Raw genomic sequence first — 14260 nt, forward strand, 5'->3', positions numbered from 1 at the left:
CAATCCTTTATTTCTGTAGAATGATTTTACTTTCATATATACATGTATTTCTTTTTCATTTATATTTTATGACATGTCTTTAGAAGAGTATCATCTCAGACCATCCATACTGGCAAAAATCAACATCTTGAATATTTTATTTTATTTTCACTTATTCCTCTTTTGACGCTCTTGTTTATTTTATATAGATCTGAATTTCTAACCTACATTACTTTCCTTCACTCTAAAAAACTTCTTTTGGGGTGCCTGGGTGACTCACTTGGTTAAGCAACTGCCTTCAGCTCAGGTAATGATCCTGCAGTCCCAGGATTGAGTCTTGTATCAGGCTCCCAGCTCCACAGGGAGTCTGCTTCTCTCTCTGACCTTCTACCCTCTCATGCTCTCTCTCACTCTCAAATAAATAAATAAATAAACATTTTTAAAAAACCACTTCTTTTAACATTTCTTACAAGGTAGGTCTAGTGGCAACAAATTCCTTCAGTTTTTGTTTGTCTAAGAAAGTCTTTATTTCTCTTTTATTTTTGAAGGATTTCTTTGTAGGGTATAGAATTCTAGGTTGGTGGTTTTTTTCTCTCAACACTTCAAGTATTTCACTCTACTCTCCTTGCTTGCATGGTTTTTGAGGACATGTTGGATATAATTATTATCTTTGTTCTTCTATAGGTATGGTATTTTTTTCCATTTGGATTCTTTTTTTTTCTTTATTTTTGATTTTTTGTAGTTTTATATAAGTTTTAACAAAGTTGCGGGGAAAGGTGTGTGTGTGTGTGTGTGTGTGTGTGTGTGTATTGCTTTAATCAATTCTAAAACAAATTGTCAGTGATGCTTAGCAGTAAGGCAGATAATGTCTTTTTTTATGTATAACTTCTTTGGAATATTACTATTTCTTCTCCTTCTGCTTTTTTTTTTTGTTGTTGATATCTTTTTTTTTTTTTTTTTTTTTTTTTAAGTAAACTCTACCTCCTATGTGGGGCTTGAACTCATGACCTTGAGATCAAGAGTTTTATGTTCCTCCAACTGAGCCAGCTAGGTGTCCCATTCCTTCTCCTCTTTACTTCTTTTCCTCCTAATTTTCCCTTTTCTTCTTCCTCCTTTCATATTTCTCATCTGCCTATTTTTGTAATCATATGACAATCTAACACTGAACTCTTCAAATGAGGCCGGAGCAAAACTTGGCTATTTTGTGTGGTTGACTATCTTGAGTTGCATATACTCATGGTGCTCATAAGGGCAATAATTAGTTTTTGAGTGAATAAATGGTACTGTTAATGAAAATGTACTTAGGAAGAGGGGTAATTGAATAGGAAAATCATATGCACAGTTTCTATAGAAAAATAATTCTTTTCTTCCCCATGTTCTCATGTAGCTTTGATTAAAAAATGTAATTCGGAAGGGCAGGCTTTTTTATACAAAACTAAGTTTTCTGGGGTGGTCTGTTTGATTGCTTGGCTAAAGACAGATCAAGAAGCTATCATTTGAAAGATTCTTTTCTTAAATTTACTGGTCAAAAACTCAGAAATACTCATTGTCTGTGTGAAACATGAGATCTCTGTGTGAAACATGAGATCAAACTGACATTCAAAGGGCAGCATCAGAATAAAGACCATTTTCTGAACAGACTGCTTTTCAATTAACAAGTACAACTCTGAACCTCAGTCTAGGAAAGCTGAATGTTGTGACACACATATCTTATGAATGAATCTTGGTTGGGGGAGGGGTTTAGAATCAGGGTCTGTGAGAGTTTGGTGTTTAATTTTTAGACCAAATTGTTTTTTCCTTTGTAACCTCACGATTTTTGTCTGTATAGCATCTTAAACTTCATTCTTATTCTCCTATTGCTTTGGAAGTCAAAAAGGAATCTTTCATAATTAAATTCCTTTGTCAGCAACACCGTTGCTTAAATTTTATAGTAATGATGGATGATCAATGCCATTGAAAATGATTTCCTGTGAGAGGATTCGTCTACCCTCTTGAAAGCCTGTTTTACTGTTTGTAATCATTCTAGCCATGAAATGTTCCTATGTCCACCAAAAAAAAATCAACACCAAAACCAGAACCAAAAACAAACAAACAAATAGAAAACTCCAAAAGAAACAAACAAGAAAAACTGGAGTTGAAAAATTCAGCCCGGGTCAACATACATTTGTTAAGCATTGAGTAAGCAATAAGTATTGACCAGATGCTGAGTTACACGTATAAATAAGCCCTCAAAGATGTTTATGGCGATAAGAGAGAAGCCCCAGAGCTACACAGTATAATGCTGACTAATGGGTGCCTGGGGAGAGGTATTGATTGTGAGGGTGCTTTAGCTCTGACATTGACCATCTCATTGATTAGTAAGGTTGGTTTAGTTGACTTGGCTAGCTAGTGTATACCTCTTTTCTTTACGTTTCTGTCCCTGCGTCTGGAGGATCTTGTCAAAGAGTGAAACTTTCCAGGTGAGAAAGGGTTATTTATTAGCCAAAGCATAGTGTAATTATAAATAAAATATTCAGGGGAAAGCTACAGGGAAAAGGTGTCATTTAAACAAGTCCTTGAAAAATGAATGCTATTTTGACAATGAAGGATGAACATGAGTGTGTGAAAGACATTTCATAGATGAGGAACAGCATGGACTTGATGGTAAGATACAAAGGGTGTTGCAGAAGGCAAAATTACTAGGGAATGCCAGGGCATGACTATAGCAATAGATTCAAAAGAGTGGGACCATCCATCTCTTAAAAAGTGAGCTCAGTATCTCAATTTTAAGTGGATTTCAGAATAATGTGTTGCCAAGAATTCAATTTGAGGAATTTTTTTTCAATTCAATTTTATTTTTTCAGTGTTCCAAGATTCATTGTTTATGCATCGTACCTAGTGCTCTATGCAATACATGCCCTCCTTAATACCCACCACCAGGCCCTCCCAACTCCCACCCATCTCCCCTCCAAAACCCTCAGTTTGTTTCTTAGAGTCCACAGTCTTTCATGGTTCATCTCCCTCTCTGATTTCTGCAACTCACTTTTCCTCTCCTTCACCCAATGTCCTCTGTTACTCCTTATGCTCCACAAGTAAGTGAAACCATATGGTAATTGACTCTCCAACTTGAGGAATTATTTAATAACAAAAAGCTTACAGGGAGCATGAGGAAGTATAGAGATTTTAAGGGGAAAAAAAAAAGAAATGGAAACGAAAACTTAAAAGAGTAAGAGATGAGAAAGATGTTGAAGACAAGAACATGCTCAGAAAAATAAGTTGGAAACATCTTCTAGATAATTGACCTTTATGCAATTGACTGTGGGTGTGGCACTTGAGGAATTGGGTAAATCCCAAGACAATGCATGACTTTATTTACTCCTTCAAGACCTGAGACTGTGTGGTCTTAAGACGTCCCCTCATGTGCAGTGAATTCCAGGATCTGAACAGCACTTTTATTTTTCAGAGAGTAGAGAGCACCCAGTCCACCATAAGAATAAGAATACTGGGGTGCCTGGGTGGCTCGGTGGGTTAAGCCTCTGCCTTCAGCTTGGGTCATGATCCCAGGGTCCTGGGATCGAGCCCGGCGTCGGGCTCTCTGCTCAGCGGGGAGCCTGACTCCCCCTCTCTCTCTGCCTGCCTCTCCGCCTACTTGTGATCTCTGTCAAGTAAATAAATAAAATCTTTAAAAAAAAAAAAAAAAAAAAAGAATGAGAATACTTTTCCTCTGGTTAGCACTTTCGGCTGTCAGGCCTGGAGAAAAACATGGCTTCCTTCCTGGCAGCAGCATCTCACAGGGTGACTGATATTGATTAGGGGAGGCTATATTAAAATTACCCAGAAAATTGTCCCCCTTTGAGATGAATACTTGTGAAAATGAGTGGACATTAGACTACGTTTGGTATCTGAACGAGCACATGCTCTTAAAACAATGTTATTTAAGAAACTATTTCAATTAGGATGAAAAAAAATCTGCTTCAATCTGGATCTACTACTAATCCCAGTACTAAAAACACAGCTACACAATCTTGTTTTTTTATTTCTCTGGGGCTCAGGCTTCACATGTGGTTAGTCATGTGCAAAACAGAAGGAAAACTTCCACTGTCAATTTATGTTGAGTCCCATCTGCCATGAATGGTAACCCATGATCTCTCCTACGTCGGGTATTTTTGTTGTCTTCTTGTTGCTATTTTACAAAGAATCTGCAATCACTTATTCTGTGCGTCTCACCCAGTTCTTGAAAAGAGACAACACTTGAAAACATAATGGCCAGATGATCTCAGGATGCAAGAATCCTTCAGATGTTTGCTGGGAACTATTGAAAGATGCGTCAGTTTGACAAAAGCAGGAAATGTTAATTTTCAGCTCTTTTATAAATAGAGGGATGATCTGTAAAGGGAAAACTGTTGTCACAGCAAATGTACACTTGAGTGATTCAAACCTAATTAGTGGTTATATGATTCACTTTGAATATATTTACTGTAACAACTGGTAAACTCCGTTTCAAATGCGGCTTTTGAATAGACTTTTTTTTTTTTTTTAAGCAAAACACTTCTGAAAATTTCTTCTTCTTGTTTTTCTTATCCAAACCAACATTTTTCTTACCTTCGTCCTTGATGTATGTGCTATATATAACCAATGATTAGCTCCCTCTGTCTTCTTTTGGTTCTGACTCTATTCCATGCAAAATTCCTAACATATTTACTTGAAGAAAACATATTAGCATTGCTTACTTGTTCTCAGCAACAGAAGGATGTATTATCTGGTGAGAGCCTGTAGTAAGTAGAGAGTTACTAGTCAGGATCCCCAAAGACTCTTGAACAAGATGTTTCCAAAGCAATTGTTATGTGGTAATTCTGTGTTAAGCATTCTTGTTTTGTTAAATACTTTACTAGGTATGACCAAGAAAAGAGGAATTCAAGCCGAGTGGTGATTTAGTGACTGTAAATGCAAACAATTTGCAATTAAAAGAAAACCTTATATAAAGCAGATATAAGGGCTGCCTGGGTGGCTCAGTGGTAAAGTGTCTTCCTTTAGCTCAGGTCAGGATCCCAAGGTCCTGGAATGGAGCTTCCGTGGTGAGCTTCCTGCTCAGTGGGGAGTCTGCTTCTCCCTCTCCTACTCCCCCCCACCCTGCTTGTGCTCCTTCTCTTGCTGTCTCTCTGTCAAATTAATAAAAAAAATCTTTTAAAAAAGAAAAAAAAAACAGACATAATTTATCTCTTGGATGTACCACAAGTATATTTGGGAGAAGTCATTTTCATAACCAAATACTCTAAAATTCAGGTAATATAGACTTCAGATCAGCAGTAATGGAAAGAAGAGTCTTCTCTTTCATATGCTTTCAAAAAATGTGATTGTAAAAATAGCAAGTTTGTGGCAGATATTTTGGAAAACATAGGAGCATATAGGAAAAAAGAAAAAAAATGTAATTCTTTTACTCATAGCATTTAGAAGTATTTTGTTCCCTGTTTCTCAGTCTCAGCATGTGGAATTAAAAAAAAAAAAAAAAAACACACCAGAATCATATTATATATACACTTCTGTAGCTTTTTAGAACACAGTTGCTTTTCCAAGTGCCTGCTTGGATTTCTGCATGCCTCATGGCGCTCTTTGAAAACCTGGTTCCTCGCTCCATAAATAGACACAGATCCACAAAGCATACTGCTGTTTCATAGCTATGCCAACATGCATTTTCCTAGAAATGTGAGACACATGTTGATAATAGTAACTTTTGCCTTGTGGTCTGTGAAGGCTTAGATATTAGACATGAACAATATTTAAAATAAACATAAACTTTAATGCACATTTTAGCAAGGAGAGTTGAGGGCAGGCAAGTTTCTAGAAGATTCTTCAGGACAGTCAGTGAAGAGTCCTTGAGATATGTTTCAAAGCCATAGTCATCTGGGTGGTGAGGAAAAAGTTAGCGGAATTGGAAGGATTTCACCTCATTTGGGTTTAAGGACAGTGTAAATGAGGTCTTAATTTTGACATCCACCTTGGCTAGTTAGCTTTCTACAGAAAAACAGATGACACAAAACCAAACAAAAAACCCTGTTTCTTGGCTGCAAACACGTGTGCCCTCATGAGTTCAGTCACATCACTTTGTTTTCTATTTGAATTGGAGCTGGAGAAATGAAAAAAGGATCACACTGACAGCAAAGAGAAAATTACTTTCCCAGAGTGGGTGGAGAATGTGCTATGAGGTCAGATTCTTAAACACCGTGGTTGGAATTTTTTTTTTTTTAAATTTTTATAAGGCTGAATGATTTTATTACCACTAATAACCTGTGAGACTCTGAAAGCTAAAATAATCTGGGTAATCAAAATTTATGCTTTAGGACTGAAGATGATTACCTGCAGGTGAGAGGGAGGGCATTCTTCTTCCCCCAGTTTTCTCCACTAACGACACTGTGGGTGAGTAACCATGTGACACTTTGGGCTAATGGTCTGTGGTGGATGGGCAGGGAGGCCCTTCTTCGAAATATCACATGTTGGTGGCTGTAGGCAGTGAACTGTACGTTGATGGAGTGATCAGAAACTTAGAGCAAAAGGACCCCTTGGCGAGACTGTAGAGGAGGCTGATGTCAAGGTGTCTGGCCTCCTCTTTGAGAAGGCCGTTCCTTCAACTGTTGAGTTTCCATTTCTTCGCAAGTTTACTTTAAGTGAAAACGTCTTTTAATGATGGAGATTGTATTGATTCCATCTTATAGGAGTCACACTGTTTTTGAGAGTCTTGATTCCCCACGTTCAGTAAAATGGCCATTTCGGGTGTTTTAAATGAGGAGCTGGGGAGAATAATATTAAAAATATGCTTGCTAAAATATATATATATATATATATATATATATATATATATATATATATATGCTTGCTAGTTTTAACCTGGGTTCATGGAAGACAGGACTTTCTATTATCATTCAAATATGAATGGATTTGATTTGTGGATTTCAGTTCCAACAGTTAAAGGAAAATTATTTGGAGCAGAGGTAATAGATTAAAGTATGTGGATTTCCTCTGGAACTCTCTAAATCAGATTAAATTTGGACCCAGAGCCTCCTCACGCGAGGGTGGCAAGAATCCTAACCTCAATTACTCTCCATTCTTCCAGAAACAGTCTGTATTCCAATGGTCCTACATAGTTTAGAAAAGTGATCTCTCAAAAAAAAAATCTGTGCATCTGGTGTTCTATTAATATATTTATTATAAAACATACAAAAATAGAAAGACAGAGACTTCTGTACCAATTATTTTTTCAGTATTTAAATTTTAGTATAATGGATTGCATCGTTGTCATATTATTTATAATTATTAGTGAGCAAAACTTGATTGAGTGTGCTTTATAGTTTTGAAAATATTCCTTTTATCAGTGATGCAAATGTTGGCTTTTAAGTCCAGTTTAATTTCACACTTGGTTTTAATGAAAACAAAGCTGGAAAAGATATCTAATAAAGATAAGTAGATTCATATGGATGAAGTGCAAACTTGATTCCATTTTTGAAATTGTAACGTTTTTTCATATCTAATAATAGAAGGGTTTTGTTGAAATTATCTGGTACATTTCCATGTTCCACGATGTCATTGAGTTAGTGGTTCTTACCCATTAACACAAAGGTTTTCCTTTGTTACATTTTTGCTGAAGGGCTTAAATTCAGTGAACGTCTTTGCGTAGATGATTTAAAAGCAGCCTAGAAAACTGTTTCTAAGTTGTTGGTTTTTTAAAAAGATTTTATTTATTTATTTGACAGAAAGAGAGAGAGAGAGACAGCGAGAGGGGGAACACAAGCAAGGGGAATGGGAGAGGGAGAAGCAGGCTTCCCACCAAGCAGAGAGCCGGGCGAAGCCTGATGTGGGGCTCCATCCCAGGACCCTGGGATCATGACTTGAGCTGAAAGCAGACGCTTAGAGACTGAACCACTCAGGCGCCCCTCTAAGTTTTTAAAAGTGTAAGAATTGAGTTTTTGTTTGTTTGTTTGTTTGTTTTTTAAGAATACTATGCTTACTTAATTTTGGCAGCAAAGTCACATGTTTCCTTTTCCAAAGATCTGTTTTCAGAATGCTGTGTTTCTGCCTTAAGATTCTTGCAGCATGTAGTCATTTCTTTCCACCCACATTTGAAAGGTCACTTTTACCTTGAGGGAGCAAATACGGGTGGTTGCCTTTATGTTTGTTTTTGGGGTTTCTTTTTGAGAGAGAGAGAGGAGGCGGGGCGAGATGAGAGAATCTCAAGCAGATTCCACAGTCAATGGGAGCCTGAGGCAGGACTGGATCTCACAATCCTAAGATCATGACCTGAGCTAGAATGGAGTCAGATGCTTAACTGACTAAGCCACCCAGTAGCCCTGCTTTGGTTATTTATTTATTTATTTATTTAAAGATTTTATTTTATTTATTTGACAGATAGGGATCACAAGTAGGCAGAGAGGCAGGCAGAGAGAGAAGGAAGCAGGCTCCCTGCTGAGCGGAGATCCCGATGCGGGGCTCGATCTCAAGACCCTGGGATCATGACCTGAGCCGAAGGCAGAGGCCTCAACCCACTGAGCCACCCGTTTATATATATATATATATATATATATATATATATATATATATATATTATAAATATATTTATATTTATAAATATAAATAAATATTTATTTATTTTTAAATCTTCTAGGTGTCTTAGCATTGATATTCACTTATTATCACAGGAAGGCAAACAATTTGAAATGCATTTTTTTTTTATTATAGATGTGTAACTTACCTTTAAATTTGACAGTCCTGGGCCACCTGGATGGCTCAGATGGCTAAGCGTCTGCCTTTGGCTCAAGTTGTGATCCCAGGATCCTGGGCTCTCGAGCCCTGCATCGGGCTTCCTGCTCCGTGGGGCGCCTGCTTCTCTCTCTCCTTCTGCTACTCCCCCTGCTTGTGCTCTCTCACTCTAAAATAAAGAAATAACATCTTAAATATAAATGAATAAATACGTTTATTTGGCAGTCTTCTTAAATACTCTGCCATTAGCTAACATTAAACAAAGGATGGTCACACACCATCTCATTCCACTTCACAGAAAGATTCCCTATTTGAGATCCCATAAATCTATGAACTGATGTACAGAACCTGCAAAACATAGCGACCTATGGAAAGTCAGTGAGAGCCTAGGCAAGCCTGGTTACCCTCTCCTCTGTAGACCTAGCACTCTCATATCAGGTAGCTAAATACTGGGGCTGCTGGAGGAAAGTCTGACAAATGGATTATGTTTAAGTTCTTTCTTTTTTTTTTTTTTCCTTAAACAAATCTAACCATTAGATACAACTATAGGAGTCTATTTATACCTGGGAGATGACTGATACACTCTCTTTAGAATGTCTCCTCTGACCTTTGACTCACATGCAACAGGGGACAGTATTCAAACCCCCAGGACTCTGTTGCTTCTATGTTGTTCTGGAACTTGGGAACATGAGGTGAGGCTGGGGCTTGGCTGCCCAGAGTTCAGCCTTCCTACGGATAGTTGGTCATGTGTGAGGGCCAGCTACCTCAGCGCAGTCTTTTTTTTTTTTTCGGCATAACAGTATTCATTATTTTTTCACCACACCCAGTGCTCCATGCAATCCGTGCCCTCTATAATACCCACCACCTGGTACCCCAACCTCCCACCCACCCGCCAATTCAAACCCCTCAGATTGTTTTATAGAGTCCGTAGTCTCTCATGGTTCACCTCCCCTCAGCTCAGTCTTACAGGCAAGTGGAATCATGGCTTTCTGGACCCATGGAATGTTCTACTAGGGATCTGTGGGTGTTTGCCCCACAGGGGAAATTCTTTATGCAGTTTCGGTTAACTCACCAACTCACCATGAGGTTCTAGACCCTCAACTTCCTACAGACCGGAATTTTTTTTACAGTCTTGAGAACATTCATTCAGTCTAAGTTCAGTGTAAGGGTTTGGTGCAGGGGTGGGCAAGCCTGGATTTGAGGAGTTTGAGGAAGGCTCCTCTAACTCACAGCCTTGTGTACCAGAAAGCCAGGGAGTTAATCAGTCAGATTTGCATTTGAATGCCAGATCCAGGGCTTACTAGGTGAGGGACTTGAACAAAAGGTTTAATGTGCTGGAAACTCAGTTTCTTCTTCCATAAAATAAGCATAAAAGTCTTATCTTTCAGAGCTGGCAAGAGGATTAAGGATAATATATGTGAAGTGTTTAGTACACTATCTAGGTATTCAGTAAATAGTGGCTTTTAACCCATTTTTTCTTACCCCTCCTTTTCTGTGTGGATCAGATCCCTTCTTCATGTTTGGAATGAACAAGCAGAGTATTATAGACTGAATATGTCTTCTCAAAATTCATTTGTTGAAGCCCTAATCCCCAGTGTGTTGGCATTTGGAAGTGGGGCCTTTGAGAGATGATTAGATTCGTTCATGAGGTTGGGGCTTCATGATGGAATTAATGCCTTATCAAAAGAGGAAGAAACACAAGATCTCTCTTTGTTTCTCTCTCTCTCCCCTCTCCCACAATGAGAGAATGGAGCGAGAAGTTGGCAAGCCGTCTTGCAAACCAAGAAGAGAGCTCTTGTATTTGATGAAAAAAATATACTTATTTCTCACAGTGGGAGCTTGGGACTCAGAATGTCTGGATGTGAATCCCAGCCCTGACACTTAACTCTGTGTTACCTTGGAGATATTATGTAACCTCTTGAAATGTATTTCCTCATCTCTAAAGTGGGTTTAAGTAATACCTTATGGAGTGCTTGTGAAAATTGAATGAGATCATTCACATCAAGTTATTGACAACAATAATAATATTATCAGAGGTTGATGTTATTCCTTGGGGGATTTTATGTGACGTGAAAAAGACTTTGTTCCCACTGTCAAGGATTTTATGACCAGCATACACTACTTCTTAGCTTGATGAGTGTTTCTAGATGCAATAAGACTGTCATATTGGGGTCTGCATTGTCTGTAGTTTACGGTGAAGTTCACGTGTATTTCTAAGTGCGTTATCACTGTTCACTGTGCCAGATGTCCTTCTCTGTCTTATTTATATTCAGCATGCTTTTTCTGATATGAAATCTTTCTTATATATGGCTTTTTTTTTTCCTGTAGCAATCTTTAGTTTGCTATACTGTAACATGTCAAATAATTTGAAATTCCATTCTTGGGATTATCATACTCTACTCATTTCATGAAATACAAATGAGAAATTCAAATCCCAAGATAAACAATTACATTAGGGTTTATATCAATAAAGTTCTTTTTAATCCTTATTATTTTAAAGATAAGAGATGAAGAGAAAAAACAAGGAAAAGACATTTTCTAGTTTGGTGTTTTTTTTTCCTTACTCCAAATTCTAGATCTTGGTTACAAAATACATCAGTTACATTGTTGACATTATGATGTAGTCTTATTAGCTAATAAATTCAAAATAAATCATGCTACTGAATTTATAATTCAAGTATTTTACTATTGTTCTTCATGTAAATCTTCATGTATACCTTTTCTTAAAGTGGGACTGTTTATTCAGTGTTCTATCTGAGGGTATTTTGGTTTCTTACGAATATATACAGACACACCCCTCCCCACCCCCAGGAATGGATTCTGGATCCAGAAGCATGAACTCAAATTTTAGATCCACGAAAGACTTATGTTAATAGTTACAAGATGTGCCCCTTCTGGGTTCATGGGCCCTTATCACTCAAGCACAAAAGGCATAAGTGGAAACGATCTCTTCTATTCTTCATTTCTTTTCTCTTTGTCTTTTTTTTTGGGGGGGGGAGGAATAAAAAGTCTAGGATTCTATTGAGAATCACAAAAAAGAGGCTAGATGAGTCTACATAGTATTATGCCTATTGTTTCTGCATTGGTTATCTTTCATTTTCTCTTAAAATCCCTATAAAAGAAGACTTAAAATTACATTTGTTTTTCAACATTCAAGAGAAGGAACGATTATAGTTATAGTAAAAGAAAATGTTCTTAAGATTCTGAGAAAATCCCTAAACTGGAAGCAATGTGTTTACCGAGGGGAAGACATTGTGCTATATTACCAGAAGGATTTTATGGGAATGGAAAAGATCTTATTCCTGTTCTCAAGGAATTTATGACCTAAAGGGAAATTAAGAAAGGATGTAACTTTCACTGAAAGTCTAGGCTGCACTTTCCTATAGTATTTCCCCTTTGTACCTTTCTGGACAGAGGAGCACTAAATGTGAGTAACAATTATTTTTAAAATTCCCCTCTGGGGAGAATTAGCATTAAGGAAAATATCAAAATGTTGCCTCAGAGATGAGCAGTGAATAACAAGATAGTGAAGAGTTCAAACTACACCAATTTATTATATTCACTGTATGAATCATAGAGAGTTAATATTTGGTTCAATGTCAAGTCCCTGTGTCACTGTCCCTGCGTCAGAAACATTATTATCCTTATCCTGAATACCCAGCATCACTGTTCCTCCCAAAGAGCCCGTATCCTCCATTTCCATGGGTGTTGTTTAATTGTTCATCAGCTCCTTTCAGGGAGAGAAAACTGTACCTGTTTATGTATTTATTTGTTTATGATTTTAGTTTTAAGTGATCTCTATGTCCAATGTGGGGCTCGAACTCACAACTCTGAGATCAAGGGTTACATGCTCCACTGACTGAGCCAGCCAGGTACCCCAAAGTGTACACATTTAGGAGCTAGTAAATTTTATGTGTGGTTAGTAGTTAGGTTGTCTAGATATTGCTTCTTTCACAGATAAGCTAACATTACAACAAATAGCTGAAGTGTAAAATAGAATCTGTCATATTAATCTTTTTCTTATTTTGAAATGGTACATGAATTGATTTTAAGAAATTGAATTGACTGGATGAAAATAAAAGTTTTGGAAGCTTATTTAGAAGTCAAAAATTTGAAGACATAATAGAGGTAAAGAGTGGAAAATTGGAAATAACGTTTTCTGTCTTGCAGCCACCATCCTTCCAACACTCTAGCTTTGTATAAAATTATTTGGCAAGTATTTTAGGATCTCCCTTTTCTTATGTGACTGTATTTTGTTATCAAATAGATATAAATGGGGTCCTTTAATTGTTTCTTACCCAATGGGTATGATTTCCTGCTTTAACTAAAATGTCTGTAATATTGATGTGCAAATGAATTTAAGTAAGGCTGGATTGGTATGAAGAGTTAGTGTGTTGGAAATCCTAAAATCACCAAATGCTAGGATTTATTGATCTTGTACCTTCCACTTAACTTTGGTTTCCGTAATGGAAAAGTGGCGATGGGATATTCCTCCCCCAAACCCTCTCAACCAGCTTTTTAAAAATGCAATTGACATATATTTAAGGTTTGCATACACTGATGTATTATAATATGATTATCTCTATAGCATTAGCTAACACCTCCATCACATCACAGGTCACCATTTCTTTTTTGGAGCAAGGACATATAAGATTTACTTTTTTAGAATTTTCAAATATACAATAGGTACTTTTAACTAAAATCACAATACTGTGCATTAGATCCTGAGATGTTATTCATCTCTCACTGCAAGTTTATACCCAGTGACCGACACATACCTTATCCCCGCTCCCCTACCCCCTGGTAACCACCATTCTTCTTTGTATTTCTACCAGTTCATCATTTTTAGGTTCCACATATAAATGACACCATACAGTCTTTGTCTTTTCTGTCTGACTTATTTCACTTAGCATTATGCCTATATATCTCTCTCACACATCTCTCTCTCTGCATATGCTGTATCTTCTTTATCCATTCATCCATTGATGAGCACTTGAGGCTGTTTCCATATTTTGACTGTTGTGAATAATGCTGCAGTGAACATGGGAATGCACATAGGTCTTTGAGATCTTTATTTCATTTTCTCTGCATGTATACCCAGAAGCAGGATTGCTCATTCATACAGTAGGAATATTTTTCATTTTTTTATGATCCCTCCCATACTGTTTTTTGTAGTGCTATAGCAATTTATGTTTCTATCCATATTACATAAAGGTTGTCAAAGGGATGTCTTGTCAGGTGAATGCTTCCCCAGTCTTGGACAGACTGTTTTCTAGCAGTTTGTCTAAATTTCTGCCTTTGACAGGGCAACTGCAATGAAAATCTTAGGCACCCTTTGTCTATACCTTATAGGAATTTCAAACCTAGAACATCTCCTAAGCAGCTGAGTCTCTCCTTTTGCTCCCTCTAGACTAATCGCCAAGCTCTCCACTATCAAAGGTATCCTTCAGGTGTACCTGTATCTGTGTAATAGTGAATATTGGAGACATAGTAGATGGCATGCCAGTGAAGAGACAGTAGGAGAGTCAATAAAAGAAAGTAAAACAAGACATGT

This window comes from Mustela lutreola, chromosome 5, assembly GCF_030435805.1.
Source record: "Mustela lutreola isolate mMusLut2 chromosome 5, mMusLut2.pri, whole genome shotgun sequence".
In the NCBI taxonomy this organism is placed as follows: Eukaryota; Metazoa; Chordata; class Mammalia; order Carnivora; family Mustelidae; genus Mustela; species Mustela lutreola.